The sequence below is a fragment of the Marmota flaviventris genome, chromosome 12 (genome assembly GCF_047511675.1).
Source record: "Marmota flaviventris isolate mMarFla1 chromosome 12, mMarFla1.hap1, whole genome shotgun sequence".
Taxonomy (NCBI): domain Eukaryota; kingdom Metazoa; phylum Chordata; class Mammalia; order Rodentia; family Sciuridae; genus Marmota; species Marmota flaviventris.
This window is the reverse complement of record NC_092509.1, coordinates 67,939,611-67,954,191: the sequence shown is the minus strand read 5'-3', so window position 1 is coordinate 67,954,191 and position 14,581 is coordinate 67,939,611. Positions and strand designations below refer to the sequence as shown.

The 14,581-nt window shown below is 38.4% G+C and overlaps 1 protein-coding gene across 2 annotated transcripts in view; it reads left to right on the top strand.

Moving 5' to 3' along the window:
- Positions 1 to 650: 650 nt before the first annotated feature.
- Positions 651 to 14,581, top strand: part of Cenpf (centromere protein F) — a 69,129-nt gene continuing 55,198 nt past the window's right edge. The window contains exon 1 of one of the 2 annotated variants that reach the window (XM_071600084.1): positions 651 to 731. The gene's annotated coding sequence lies outside the window, so the exon portion shown is untranslated. The remainder of the gene's footprint in view (positions 732 to 14,581) is intronic. The other variant, XM_071600082.1, reaches the window with a different exon arrangement.

Genomic DNA, 14,581 nt, shown 5'->3' with positions numbered 1-14,581 from the left:
GTGCATGCTAGGTACATGCTCTACGGCTGAGCTATATCCCCAGTCATGGGTTTTAAAATTTTTCATTTCTGGTGGGTTTGGAGATAAAGAGACTGTGTCTAAAATTTAATCTACGCTACCTGGTTTCAGAGCCATATCCAGACTCTGTCTTTAAATTCCTACCTCAGCTTCTCAAAGGAAATCTGTCAACGTCAGCTGTGGAGCTGAATAGGTGGCCAGACATTAAGAGAGGTTATTTGTTCATTTCAGACAGGTAATCAGGGGAAGAAGGTTTTCTGCCTCAAGCAGAACTTTGACCTAAATTTCTATTTTCAACATAGAAGTGAAAAAAAAAAAAAAAAAGAAAACAATCTGACTCATCAAATTAGGCAACATCTAACTCAGTGTATGACCTTTTCTGTGATTAATATACCTTATAAACTTATTATGGGGTGTAAAAATTACTTTAGTCCTTCTAGCAGAAATTGTAGGCAATTAGATGACACAATCTGTCTAGAACAATAAGTACCAATAGTTATATTGTGAGTATTTACCATGTGGTTTTGTGCTAAGGGCTTTACATTGATTCTTTTGCATAATTCTTATAACTACCCTACCTACTAGGTGAAGAAAGGTGAAGAGAAGTTGCCCAGTGTCTCACAGGTGGTCGGTTGTAGCACTTAAGCTGTTCTTGGTTTTGATGTCTCCATCTCTGGGCTGTGCTGCCTCCTGGCTGCCAAGAAATCTAGAAGGTAAGAATAGCACTTCTCAACTGCAGTGGTCAGCAGGTTGCCTTTACATGTCCTGAATACAGATTCTGTTATATTTGAATTTTTCAGAAATCATGCCTTTTCACTTGGTAATAAAAGAATCATCAGCAAATCTGAAAAGTGTGACTAATTGCTTTCTATACATTGAAGTGGTCCTGTTTTCTGATTCTTAAATCCCAGAAGCAAATTCTTCTAGAAGGGAATACAATAAATAATTTTATGCCCTTTATCTTTTAGGCATCTGGTCAGTAGAGATCAGCTAGGAGAGAACTTAGGTTCCTTCAGCTATTCTTGCCTTTTCAATTTCCAAGAGACTAAGGTGAGAGAGATGAAGTTTTTCCTCAGTTTATTTGTGGTTCATCTGCACTTCACCTTGGCCACTGAGCTCTTGGGCAGGGCAGAAAGGAAAATGATTATTTTCCAACGTTTTTCCCATTCCTCTCCCGGCTTTTACCAAATAGCGGGGAGAGTATAGTCTGATGATTTCCTACTCTTTGGGGCTTTTCAGTTCACCACTCAGAAAGTCTACATATTTTCTTTGGAAGCTCTTATGTGCCCAGCACTGAATGAGGTGTGAAGGTTTGAAGCTCAGCCTTTTGGGGGCCACACTGAGAGCTGAGTCTCTGTGAAGTCAGGTAGGACCCCATGCTGTGTAGACAGGGGGCATTTTAGGGCTGGGAGGATGAAGGTTCAGTCAAGACACCCCTGGGAAGGAAGGGAAAGGAAGTGAATATCACCAGATATTTGTCAGGGTTTTTCTCTGGTTGGAGAAGAGAGAACTGCAATACAAGGGAATCCCTGAGTTGCTGCCTATTTATTTCGCAATATACCAGAGGTAAAGAGCACCTCTTTTGAAACCATGGCTCACGGGCTCCCCTCCCTTAAACACATGGAGGTATGAAGTCATGTAATAGATGTGGGGAGACCACCATCCCTAGTTTTTTGGGAATCTCTCAGTTTTAGCACTGAAAGCCTGATGTCCAGGGAAATTCCTCCATCCCAGGCATATTGTCAGATTGATCACCCTACCTGCTTCTTGAAATTCAGCAAGTTCTACTATGTACCTTCATATGCAGGTAGGATATGATTCATATGATTCTATTTTGCTTAGAATCAACTGAGACAGTTTTTATTTTATTTTATTTATTTATTTTGGTACAAGAGATTGAACCCAGGGGCACTTAACCACTGAGCCACATCCCCAGTTCTTCTTATTTTGAGACAGGGTCTCACTCGGTGTTAGGACCTTTGCTATATTGCTGAAGCTGTCTTTGAACTTGTGATCCTCCTGTCTCAGCCTCCAGAGTTGCTGGGATTACAGATGTGTGCCACCATGCCTGGTGAGACAGTTTTAAAATGTTACATTTTCTGGTCCTTCTTTTCCATGTCCTGTATCCTAAATAGAAGGACCTTGACCCAAATTCGTTTAAAAATATTCTAGAACTATTCTTACCGATTTGGGGCATAAAGGATTTAATTGTTTCTCAAATTTGAGCTTCAAATAGGGTGACTATACACTTTAGGTGCCAAATTAAGACAATTTGAGAATAAAAGAAAAGACTAAAATTATTAAAAATTTATATTTGTAACATTTGTTTACCAACAAAAAATATTTATATTGTTGGATCTATAAAATACTTTCATTAAAAAACATTTTTGAAAACCCAAATGTTTTTGAAGACCACATATCCATGTACATTAAAGCAAAACTTTTGAATCTTTTTTTTTTTGGGGGGGGTGGGGGGTGCCAGGGATTGAACTCAGGGGTACTCGAATACTGAGCCACAACCCCAGCCCTATTTTGTATTTTATTTGGAGACATGGTCTCACTGAGTTGATTAGTGCCTTGCTTTTGCTTAGGCTGACTTTGGCCTTGTGATCCTCCTGCCTCAGCCTCTCAAGCCACTGGGATTACAAGCGCCAGGCTCTGATCATGTTTTTTTTGATGGACCTTTATTTTATTTATTTATTTGTATGTGGTGCTGAGAATCAAACCCAGTGCTCACACATGCTAGGCAAGTGCTCTACCACTGACCTACAACTCTACCCTCTTGAATTATATTTATATTGATTATCTGAATATTAAAAAATAGAATAATTGTCATTGGTACATATTTATGCACTTTATTTGGTTTCTTAGCTGTGTTTTTTTTTTTTTTTTTTTTTTTGCTGATAGGACCCAATTACTGAGATGTTTCTGTGGTACATTTTTTCCAATATGTTTTTATTGTTTTAATTTTTTTCCCATAAATTTCAATTGACTCTATAACCCACAGTGTATTCACCTGAGAGATTATTCTCTGGTAAACACAGAACAAGTTCTGTGAAACAGAGGAAATTCTCAATTCTATTCTGTTTTGAAATGCACAAATATTTCAGTATAGTTGTTTTCACAGATATCCTCTGTTTGCCTCCATTTATATTAGATTTTGTTAATGAACATTCTTTTTTTTTGAGAGAGAGAGAGACAGAGAGAGAGAGAGAGAGAATTTTTTAATATTTATTTTTTAGTTTTCGGTGGACACAACATCTTTATTTTATTTTTAAGTGGTGCTGAGGACTGAACCCAGTGCCCCGCGCATGCCAGGCGAGCGCGCTACCGCTTGAGCCACAACCCCAGCCCAATGAACACCTTTTTTAAGACAAAACATCAATAAGGTGTCTCTATACTTCTTTAAAATATTTTGTGTATACGTGCTTCAAATTTTTTAACTTTTCAAATTCTTCCATTCCATTCTGCTACAGAATATACATTTTAAAATTTCTTTTCTTTTTATTCATTCTCCTTCTCCTTCTTCTTTTTTAATGATGCTGGGGATCAAGGCCTTTTGCATGCTAAGCAAGTGCTCTACCATGGAGCCACAGCTTTAGCCCAAGAATACAAATTTACAAAATAAAAACAAGGAACTCCATCAAAAAACTATTTCACAAATTTATATATTCTACGGCACAATTATGGAATTTCAAAATTAAATCTCCTCATTTAATTCTTCCTTGCTCTTATAGGATAACTTTCAATATCTCCCTGTTTAAGTTTTCTTGCAAGTCTAAAATCTTCATAGAACATCTCTGCACTGTAGCTTTCTAATTTGGCAGAAAATTTACTGACAAGGAATAAAATATTTGCATCATCAGAAAATGTGTTCATAGAATCCTCACAAAACAATTTTATCTTCAATGTTCTACTTTTCCTACTGAATCTGTAATAGTTACAATTGATTAACTTTCAAAAGCTTTGATTCCATGGATTTTATGAAAAAATTGAGCAAATATGGGAATTGACTAGTATTTAATTTGAAGCATCTGGTGACACAAAAAAATAGGAATCATATAGCTGTTTGTAGAGTTCTGCTAATTAAAACAAACACATCGTGGCTGGGGATGTGGCTCAAGCGGTCGCGCGCTCGCCTGGCATGCGTGCGGCCCGGGTCCGATCCTCAGCACCACATACAGACAAAAATGTTGTGTCCGCCAAATACTAAAAAATAAGTATTAAAATTCTCTCTCTCCTCTCTCTCTCACTCTTAAAAAAAAACAAAAACACATCAACAGCTTTTGCTTCATATTTCATACCTGTCCAAGAAAATATTAAAATAACATTTAAGGTTTGTAAGAAATTCTAGAACTTCTTTAGGATATTTAACTTCTTATTTTTATCACTACAGCCCTCATGGAGGGTAGTAAACGTTGATAAACATTTTATGTATGTTATATATTCATTATCAACTTTACTGAGAAATGAAAATTCTTTACTCAAATTTTCATTTAAACATATATGTTTCTGCCCCAACTCAATGCTGGAGATGGAACCAAGGGCCTCACCCAAATTAGGCGAGTGTTCTACCACAGGGCTACAATCCCAGCCCTTAAACATGCATTTTTATTTTGTTTTGTTTCTTGAGCACTTTGTGGATCAGAGGAGGGTTCATTACAAAATTTTCAACAAGTTTACCAAAAAATAAGTAGTTATAGATTTACCCTATCTAGTACATGACAAAACCTATTTTCCAGGGTCATTCACAACACCCTATTGTTATTCACCAACTTTTCTAATTTCCCACATTTCACATTTCACATTGTTGAACTGGCTTCATCATCTCACTGGCCCCACCAGAGACCAAGGGAGAGTGAGTCATACAACAGGTAGCCAGCAGGGGCAGCAGCCACAACCACTTCTCCATGTCACATTAGTGAGTTGTCCCAAGCTACCTGGAGGCACCACATTTTATCAACAAGCATGCTGTATGCTGTCCTACCCATGTCAAGAAAGGTTTGGGAAGAGTGAGAGGGGTTGTCACTGATAGTTCAGATTCAACACATGCTAAACTCAGTTTGTAGCACATGTATCACACACATAAATAGAGGAGATTATGGTAGCATATAGAAGTACAAAGTGATCACTAAACTCATCCTTGCTTGCTTCCATGCCACTAAGAACAATAATATTTCATTAAAATAATAATGATGGGCTAGATGCAGTGGCACATGCCTGTAATCCAAGCTATTCTGGAGGTTGAGGCAGGGAAATCATAAATTCAAGGTCAGCCTGGGAAATTTGGCAACACCTGGTCCCAAAATAAAAAGGGCTGGCAGGTAGTTCAGTGGTAGTGCTCTTACCTAGCATGGTCTAGGCTCTGGGTTTCATCCTCAGTACTGCAAAAAGAAACAAACAACAACTCTAGAAAATCAGAGAGGTATTAGGAAAATTGAGGTAAAATAGGAGGTATGTACACCTTCTCTGTTGGGCTCCCATGTGCTTCATAAAATGGAGTTTAGTACACTATCCCACCTGCTCAACCAGAACTAGGTATGCTTTCAAAGTAGGCATTTTATTTTATATATATATATTTTTTTTGGGGGGGGGAGGGTACCAGGAATTGAACCCTAAGGGGTACTTAACCACTGAGCCACCTCTCCAATCCTTTTTATTTTATTTTTTTATTTTGAGACAGGGTCTCACTGAATTACTTAGAACCTTGCTATGTTGCTGAGTCCAGCCTTGAATTTACAATCCTTCTGCCTCAGCCTCCGATGTCTCTGGGATTATAGGCATGCTCCACTATACCTGATTTAAGCATTTTAAAACTGCTTTCCATGTTATCCTTAGGGACACTAAAGTTTATTCCTGGTGTAAGTAATTCTCTCACCTTTTATTCTGAGGTGTCAAGCCACCTGATCATAGTGCTCAGAAAAATCATGTACTTTAATCCAGGGTTAGTCTAGTACCTAGATCAAAATGATTATTGAAAGTAATATAGAGACGAATTGATCTTTAACTCAGTCATGTGATGATAAAAACTGTCATCTCTTTCAGCAAACTTGTCCGACAAGTTGGCAGGTTCATTTTTGATTATATTATTTTCTTTTTGGACTTGTAAAAGCCACTTTCTTTGAAAATCAGGTTTCTAACTAAAAATTTTAAAAAATGTAATAAACATTTTTTTCTTTAAAACATTTGTGTTTTAAATAATTTAAATATTTTGGAAGCTATGGGCATTAGGTAAGTGTTTTCCTAAGAAATGCAACTGAAATCTTTTAGAGATTTTTTGGTTTTGTTTGTGGTACATGTAATAGAACTCAGGAGGGCCTTGTGCATGCTAAATGCATGCTCTACCATTGAGATACACCTCCCAGCCTTTGAAATTTTTTAAAAATGTAAATTATTTTACTTCATTCATAAAAATCTCTACTGCAAGAATATTAAGAAAGTGTTCCAAATTTCTGTAAAGTAATTGATTCCAGAATGATATTTTATCTATTAAACTATTTTTTCCTTTTCCTTTTCTTTTTCTTTTTTGTCAGTAACTAGTTGTATGAATTACAAAAATCTTAATCTCACTACCTTCAGCTATAGAATGAGAATTTAGTGGAGCTAAGGTTGTGGCCCAGTGGTAGCGTGCTTGCCTAGCATACATGAGGCACTGGGTTTGATCCTTATAATCACATAAAATGTGAAATAAAGATATTGTGTCCACCTAAAACTAAAAAATAAATATTAAAAAAATGAGGATTTAGACTAGTGAATGTCCTATATTCATTCTAGTTTTCCAAATTTATCTCTTTTTTGAGTGTTTGAAATTTCTTATCATCTTATTATTTTATTATATTGTTAGTAAGGAAGATTAAGTAGGTAGTAGGATTATGAGCCATTGTGTGTGTGTTTTTTTTTTAATTTTTCTGTCCTTTAAATAAGCAAATGTGATTTTAAAAAGAGAGGGAGCAGGAGCAGAAGAGTGAAAGAAGAGAAAATGCAGGAGAGAGAAAGAGTGCAGGATGTGGGACTGGAAGTTTACTTTCAAAGCCTTTCTTAGGTATAGAGAATCACCTAGTGGTGGGAATAGAAAAAGCTCTTAAAAAGTTGATCCTTTTTCTTGTGCTTCTGGTCATACCACTAAGTAGTGTTCACATGCTTTGTAATCAACTTACCCAAAACCTACTGAGATGTTGAACTTTACTTTTGTAAGGAAATTCATTTAAATCATATCATTTGAATATTTAACTTTTATCCCCAAGACTTTCCTAGAAGTTCCCTAATATCAAGCTTTGAAAATAAATTCTTGCCCCAAAGAATGCGTTAAATTCCTTATTCTATACTCAAAAGGAGTCTAGGGACATGTACAAAACAAGCACTAGAGAATGGTCCTTACCTACAGAAACTTCTGGTCAGAAACCACCATGCAGGCCAGTCCCATGATGATGACACTTTTAATTTCCCATGTCAGTAACTGAGGTTCCATGTACATAATAGAAGTTTTTACAACATTTGGGAAAGCAGCATGTATATTTTTGCTTGCTGAAATTCATGCAGCATAGGTGTAAGAAGCCTTCTGTTTACTTTGGGTTCCTTCCCAAACAAAAGTCAAATGTACTCAGATGGAAATAGTTGATTTGGTGGTTTATTTGAGTGATGATTTCAGGAACCAAAGTGGTGAGCAGGGAGAGAGAGACTGGGAAGGAGGAAAAGTCAATATCAGGATGCAATAGTACTATTGTTGCAGTAGGTACTGGGCTTGATTCTTCCGAATCTCTCAGAATTGTCAATGTGGAGGATGGAAGGTTAGGATGTTTATCCACTGGCTCTTGACCTCCTTTGTTGAGGTTCGCCCCTGGAAGTCATAACTGCCCCCACACTTCCTGACTGTGCTTGGGTGCTGGACAAGATGGCGCCCTCCACTTCTGAGAAAGCCTGGAGCAGAAACACTGAGAGATCCATAAATTGAACTTGAGGGATGAATAGTCTGAGTCTCCACAGAACTGTCCATCACACCTGTGGCTGAAGTCACAGGTAGGTCAACGGAATGTCTTTATGAGCTATAGCCCACCACCTCCCCTGTTCAGATCCATTTGCCCCTATATTGAGTTCATTTTTTTCATTGTATTGTCAAGGTGGTGGTAGCCATAATCTCTAAAAAACACTTATTAAAAGAGAATTGAGCCAGGTGCTCTGGGTGCATGCCTGTAATCCCAGTGGCTCAGTGTGGGGTGGGTGGGACAGGAGGATCACAAGTTCAAGGACAGCTTTAGCAACTTCTCAAGGTGCTAAGCAACTTAGCGAGACGATTTCTCAAAATAAAAAATAAAAAGGACTTAACTACCGGCTCAGTGGTTAAGCAGTCCTGTGTTCAATCCCTGGCATCAAAAGGGGAAAAAAAATGATGGAATTAGCTATGGCTCTGCCATTATAACAACTCCCAAAGCTATGCTTCATATTCCTAGTGGTCTTTTCTACCACTCATCCTAGATTTCCCCAGCCTGGGCCAATGTCAGCTGGTCTAATTTATTTGCTTGGTCAGGGATCCCAGAACTTCATCCCAGAATGTTCTGGCATTGGGTTGCTTTGCCCTGTTGAGCTATAGTAACTGCAATTGCTTGTTCATTGTTTTTCCTAGACACAAAAGCAGATAGGAGTACCCCAATGATCTCCTGAGTTCTAGACACATTTTTCTTGTCCCCTTTTTGTAGTAGTGAAGCCAGATTTAAAGTTAGGTAGTCAGTGTAGTTAGGTAAATCGGGTCTAATATGGAGTGAAATCTAAAATGGAGGCCATGCTGAAAATGAATTCAGAGAAACACTGGACAACTCATGGAATGTTAATGAAGTCCAGAGAAAAGCCCTAGGCCCTAAGGCCATCCCAAAGAAGCGTTAATGAAGTCCTTCCTGCCCAGATTACTTCTTTGGCCTACCTGTGTCCCACCCCTCGGGCCTTCCAACCTACATTCCATCACTGGAAGAACTATAAAAAGGGGAAACAACTGCACTTCCACGGATTCCACCTCTTGGGTCCCCTTCTTCCTCTGGGAGAAGTCTTTTCTGCTGTCCTTTAATAAACTTCTAATTTTCTACTCTGACCTTGCCTTGGCATCCTTCTATGGTGTTATTCTTCAACATTGGGGAAGCAAGGACTCGTCACTGGTCAACAGTGGTAACAGTAGTGAGCCTAACTTTTCATGATAATCGGGGTGGATCAACCTCTCACCAGTATTGTAACTCCTTTCTTTGCCTACTAGTTCACCACATAAGAAAATCAGAAAAAGGTGTAGCTTCAAGTTTTGTGGAACACTTTTTGTCATAGGAGTAAAGTTCTGCACTCTTCCCCTTACTCAGTGGATCCTAGAGTAGAAGGAATGAGAAGCACAAATGCCTGGGCGAGGTGGTACACACCTGTAATCCCAGCGGCTCGGGAGGCTGAGACAAGAGGATTGTGAGTTCAAAGCCAGCCTCAGCAATGTTGAGGCACTAAGCAACTCAGTGAGACCCTGCCTATAAATAAAATCAAAATAGGGTTGGGGATGTCGTTCAGTATTTGAGAGTGCCCCTGAGTTCAATCCCTGTAACCCCAAGCCCCCCTCCCCTCCCCCCAAAAAAGAGAGAAGTGCAAATGGGTTATTTGGAGCAATAGTGAGAAGAGTCAATTCTTCCATTTTTGGTTTCTAGACCTGTATATTCTGGCTATTGGGGACATTATTTGAAATACTGGCTCAATGCTTTTAGTGCATCATAGAGGATAGCTCCCTATTCTATGAGATATTATCACTGAACTGATGTCTTAATTGAGTCTTTTATAAAGCATTTCAGTTTGGTATTTGTATTAGCTTCCCAGGACTGCTATAACAAAGTTCCAAAACCTGGGTAGATATAGAACAATAGAAATTGTCTTACAGATATGGAAGATGGTCTGAGATTAAGGTGTTGGTGGATTGGTTCCTTCTGAGGGCTATAAAGCAGTATCTTCCAAGCCTGTAGCCTAGCTTCTGATGGTTTACTGGCAGCCTTTGGTGTCCCTGTCTTGTGGCAGTATAACCATAATTTTTACATGGTATTATCCCAGTGTCTCTGTATTCACACATCCCTCTTTTTTAAAAAAATATTTATTTTTTTAGTTGTAAGTGCATACAATACCTTTATTTTATTTTTATGTGGTGCTGAAGATCAAACCCAGTGCCTCAGGCATGCTAGGTGAGCACTCTATCACTGAACCACAACATCCCTCTTTTTATAAGGACATATTCATATTTGATTAGGGTCCATTGTAATGACTTTATTGTAACTAATTATATCTGCAACTACCCTGTTTTCAATTTAAGTCACCTTCTGGGGGTTAGGATTTCAGGATGTGAATTTATACAAGACACAATCCAACACACAACACTGTCAGACCAGCTATGTTCAGGAAATAAGCAGGATATGGTAGAATAAATGATACCTATGGTCATGTATATATTTCTCAATAAAACGGGTCTCTTGGTCCAAAGCAATAATAGTATGCAGGATCCCATAGGCCTATACTAGATATTCTCTAAATTTTCAGAGAATAGTACCTACACAGCATTGAAGAAAAAGTAGATATCAATTCTTTTAGGGTAGAAGGAATCTCATGCAATTGAATTGCCATGAAGGAGCTATTTCTACTTAGGATGGTTCCATACTGAGGGCTTAGTGTTAGTCTTCTAACAACATGGCTATTTATCAGAGATAGTGGCGATGCCTGTCTGGTAAAAGGGAGATCACGCTCTTAGGCTCATGTATACCCACCACCCCTAATACCATAGTTACTCTGATGATGAGTTGGTGACTGAAGACATCCTCTGAAAAATCCAACAAATCACCTTATCCATTCATCTGTTTCCTGCTCCTCTATAGTGGATGTTCTCTGGTGGCACTGACATAAGACAGAAAGGCTTACATATGTTGTTCCCATTCCTTTAATTCCTTTAAGGTCTATCCATAGTCCTCTCAAACTCTATGGCTCCAATAATTTAATCTTGTTCCTTCCACATCTCTGACCTATCAGTGAAATCAATCATTTCCCAGGAGTACACTCTGAACTCAAACTACAGTATGCAATACCTAATCGACTGTTCTGCTCACAGCTCTGTCTGGTGGAGTTGCCCTGCTGGAGTAGTACTGCAAGAGCAACAGTCTATTTCTAGGGCATACCAATATACTAAGTCATCTCATCTGTGATGACTTCTTTGTGGGCTAGTTTTGGGGAGCCCACCATAAGGCCATAAATGTACATTGACAGAAACAGTAGATGTGATTTGTGGCTACCTATTTATGTAAGTTCTTTGGACCTGCTTGAGCCTTATTATAGGATGCTTTATTGCTGGCCTCATGAGAACCTCTGACATTGTGGTTTTGACAACACACAGTGATAGACAGTTCTGTTTACATATCTAATGTTCCACAGTCTGTGCTTAGTTTTTTATCAAGGCCCAGTAGCACAATAGGTGCTGCATTTTAAATGGTAAGTCATTCTATAATAGAGAAAACATGTCTTTGCTCCAGAATACTTGAGAATTTGTGTAAAAGATCTTTTACTAAAGCTTGCTGGAGGGGTTAACCTTTCCATGGTTATTGCCATCAGTTATGGTTTGAATGTGAGATGTCCCTCCCAAAACTCCCATGTTAATACAGGAATGTTCAGGGGTGAAATGAATGGATTGTGAGAGCTGTAAACCTGACCAGTCCATTCTAGTTCGAATGGAACAACTGTGTGTTAACTATAGGAAGGTGGGGCTTGGCTTGAGGAGGTGCATCACTGCAGACCTATTTTGAGAGGGTTCATCTTCCCTGTGGTCTCTACCCACCCCGCCTTTGCTTCCTGGCTGCCATGAAAAATGGAGTAGCACTACTCCACCATACCCTTCCACCATGATGTTCTGCCTCAACTTCAGCCCAGAGCAATAGAGTTGGCCCACCATGAACTGAACTTCTGAAACTGTGAATAAAATAAATTTTTTCTTCTCTAAGTTGTTCTTTTCAGGTATTTTGGTCACAGAAATGGAAGCCTAACTGATACTATCATTGTTAGATCATCCAAATGATATGGCCAAGCACAAGATGCTTAATTGATTTTGCATTATAGTGGCTTTCAGCTTTCTTCTGGGCCATTGTATGAGTTTTTCTGGTTACATAAATCAAGCAAAACTCAAATATGCTGTTCAACTCTCTCTTTTCCTAGGAACACAATATAATCTATTAACCATAGTTACAGGTCCTTACTGTCTAGTTTCTACTCCAGTTGTGTTGTACATTGTAGAAATAACTTTCATTTTGTTTTGACAAGATGGTTAAATACTGGTCCTGGTCTAGGACATTCTGGAATCCTATCTTCCACCTCAACACTTCGGTGCCCAGTTCCATAGTAACATGTCCTATTGTCAGTCCTGGCCTACAGAGGTTAGCTACCATTAAACTTTTTTTTTTTTTTAGAGAGAGAGAGAGAGAGAGAGAGAGAGAGAGAGAGAGAGAGAGAGAATTTTTTAATATTTATTTTTTAGTTTTCGGTGGACACAACATCTTTATTTGTATGTGGTGCTGAGGATTGAATCCAGCGCTGCCCGCATGCCAGGTGAGCACGCTACCACTTGAGCCACATTCCCAGCCCTACACTTCTTAAAGACATTGGTATTCCACTTACTAGAATGTTATTTATTGTCTTATTGAAGGCATTGTTCTCTAGGCCCTCCTAGAAATGATAATCAGGTGGTGGTCTTAGGTAATAAATCCAGTCTAACTTTCCTATTTTCTTGAGACTTATAATCCTTTCAGTACTCTTAAATATGGTTCTATTATCTCAACCTCACTAAATGTCACCTTCAGGTTCAAGTGGTAGGGAGCCATCCTCATAGTACCAGCTCCAGGTGCCCTTGCCAGGATGTTAAATCCCCTGTAGAGAGAGAGTTCTCCCATGCCTATAAGCCTTAACCTACCAGCTCTATATTTTATAATTCCTTGCTTCCCAATGTCCTTAAGATCTCCTCTCATACTATACATCCCTGATTTCAGCCAGCACAAGTTTTTTTCAGTAACTATTTCAGAAGCTGTTTCCTGGCATAAGGAGAGGTATAGAGACAAGGAAGGAAAGTGGGTTAGGGATTACAGAGTCTTGACTAGAAAAATCATCATGAAAGGAGCTGATTTGGACACATTTGAATATTTTCAATTTAGGTCTCATCTCTTTCATATCAAAGTCCTAAATTAAAGTAATAAAATCTCAGTTGTAAGACCAACCCGGAGGCTTTTGCAGTAACAAAGAATTGATGGTAGGTAGGACTATGTACGGAGCAGTAAGAATGGAGCACACAGGACAGATTTGGGGATATTTGTGGGGGTCAGTCTTGATATGATAGAGAAGAAGCAGACAAGGGTGACTGTAAAGTCTCCATCTTGGGCAGCTGAGTGAATTGGGATGTTATTTATTCAGAATGGATAGTTGAATACACAAGTATGAAATTTAAGAGGAGACCTGGGTTAGAAATGCAGATTTGAGAATTAAATTTATTGATGGTTATAGAGATTGCAATACTGCTAGAGCCAAAGGAGAGGATATATAAGTCAGAATTTGGGGGAGGCCACAGAAGGTGAGATTTATAGAAAAGAGGACCAGAGAGGAAGCAGTGATGCAGAGGTGAAACCTAGGAAATCCGATGTGGGTCTCCTGAGTCTTTGAATATATATCTGCACATTCATATCTGCGCATTCTGTGTGAAGTTTGGAAAACAACAACTGTCAGGAAAAGAACAATTTGGGGGAGAGCTGTGAGTCACACATTCAAAGAGCTCATTCAGGACTACAGGTTGTCCGAGTTCCCATCAACCAAGAATGGAAAGAACTTGCTAACTACACGGGGAAGTGCAATAGAAACCCAGAAGAAACATGTCTTACAAATGCCCTAAATAGAGTGAGGCATTGGGCTTGATCTTCAGCCCCACATTAAATAAATATATAAATAAAATAAAGGTATTGTGTCCATCTACAACTAAAAAAAATATTAAAGAAAGAAATGGCATAAATAGCCCTAGAAGAGAGGCTACTCTCAGAATTATCTTTATGAAATTTAAAAACAGGGGCTGGGATTGTGGCTCAGCGGTAGAGCGCTTGCCTAGCACGTGCAAGGCCCTGGGTTCAACCCTCAGCACCACATAAAAATAAAATAAAGATATTGTGTTCAACTACAACTAAAAAATAATAAATATTAAAAAAATTTAATAACAACTTACAAAATAAACTAAATCTTGAGTAACCTGTCAGAATTACATGTGTCATTCTTTCGAGCAATAAAACAAAATTAAAAATGTAGAATTTACCATATCTGGCATCCAATTAAAAAATCTCTATAAAAATGGAAAAAAAACCCAGGAAATGAGAATCTTAACCGACAAGATAATAAGTCAAGAGCTGGAAGTAAAAATTCAGTGGACAAAATGAGCAGCAGAATAAATATTAGAAAAGAGAAGATCAGTAAACCTGAAAAAACATTAGTAGATCCTATCTAAAAGGAAATGTAGACTGGAGAAGAAAAAAACTGGAGAAATAAATAAAGCCTC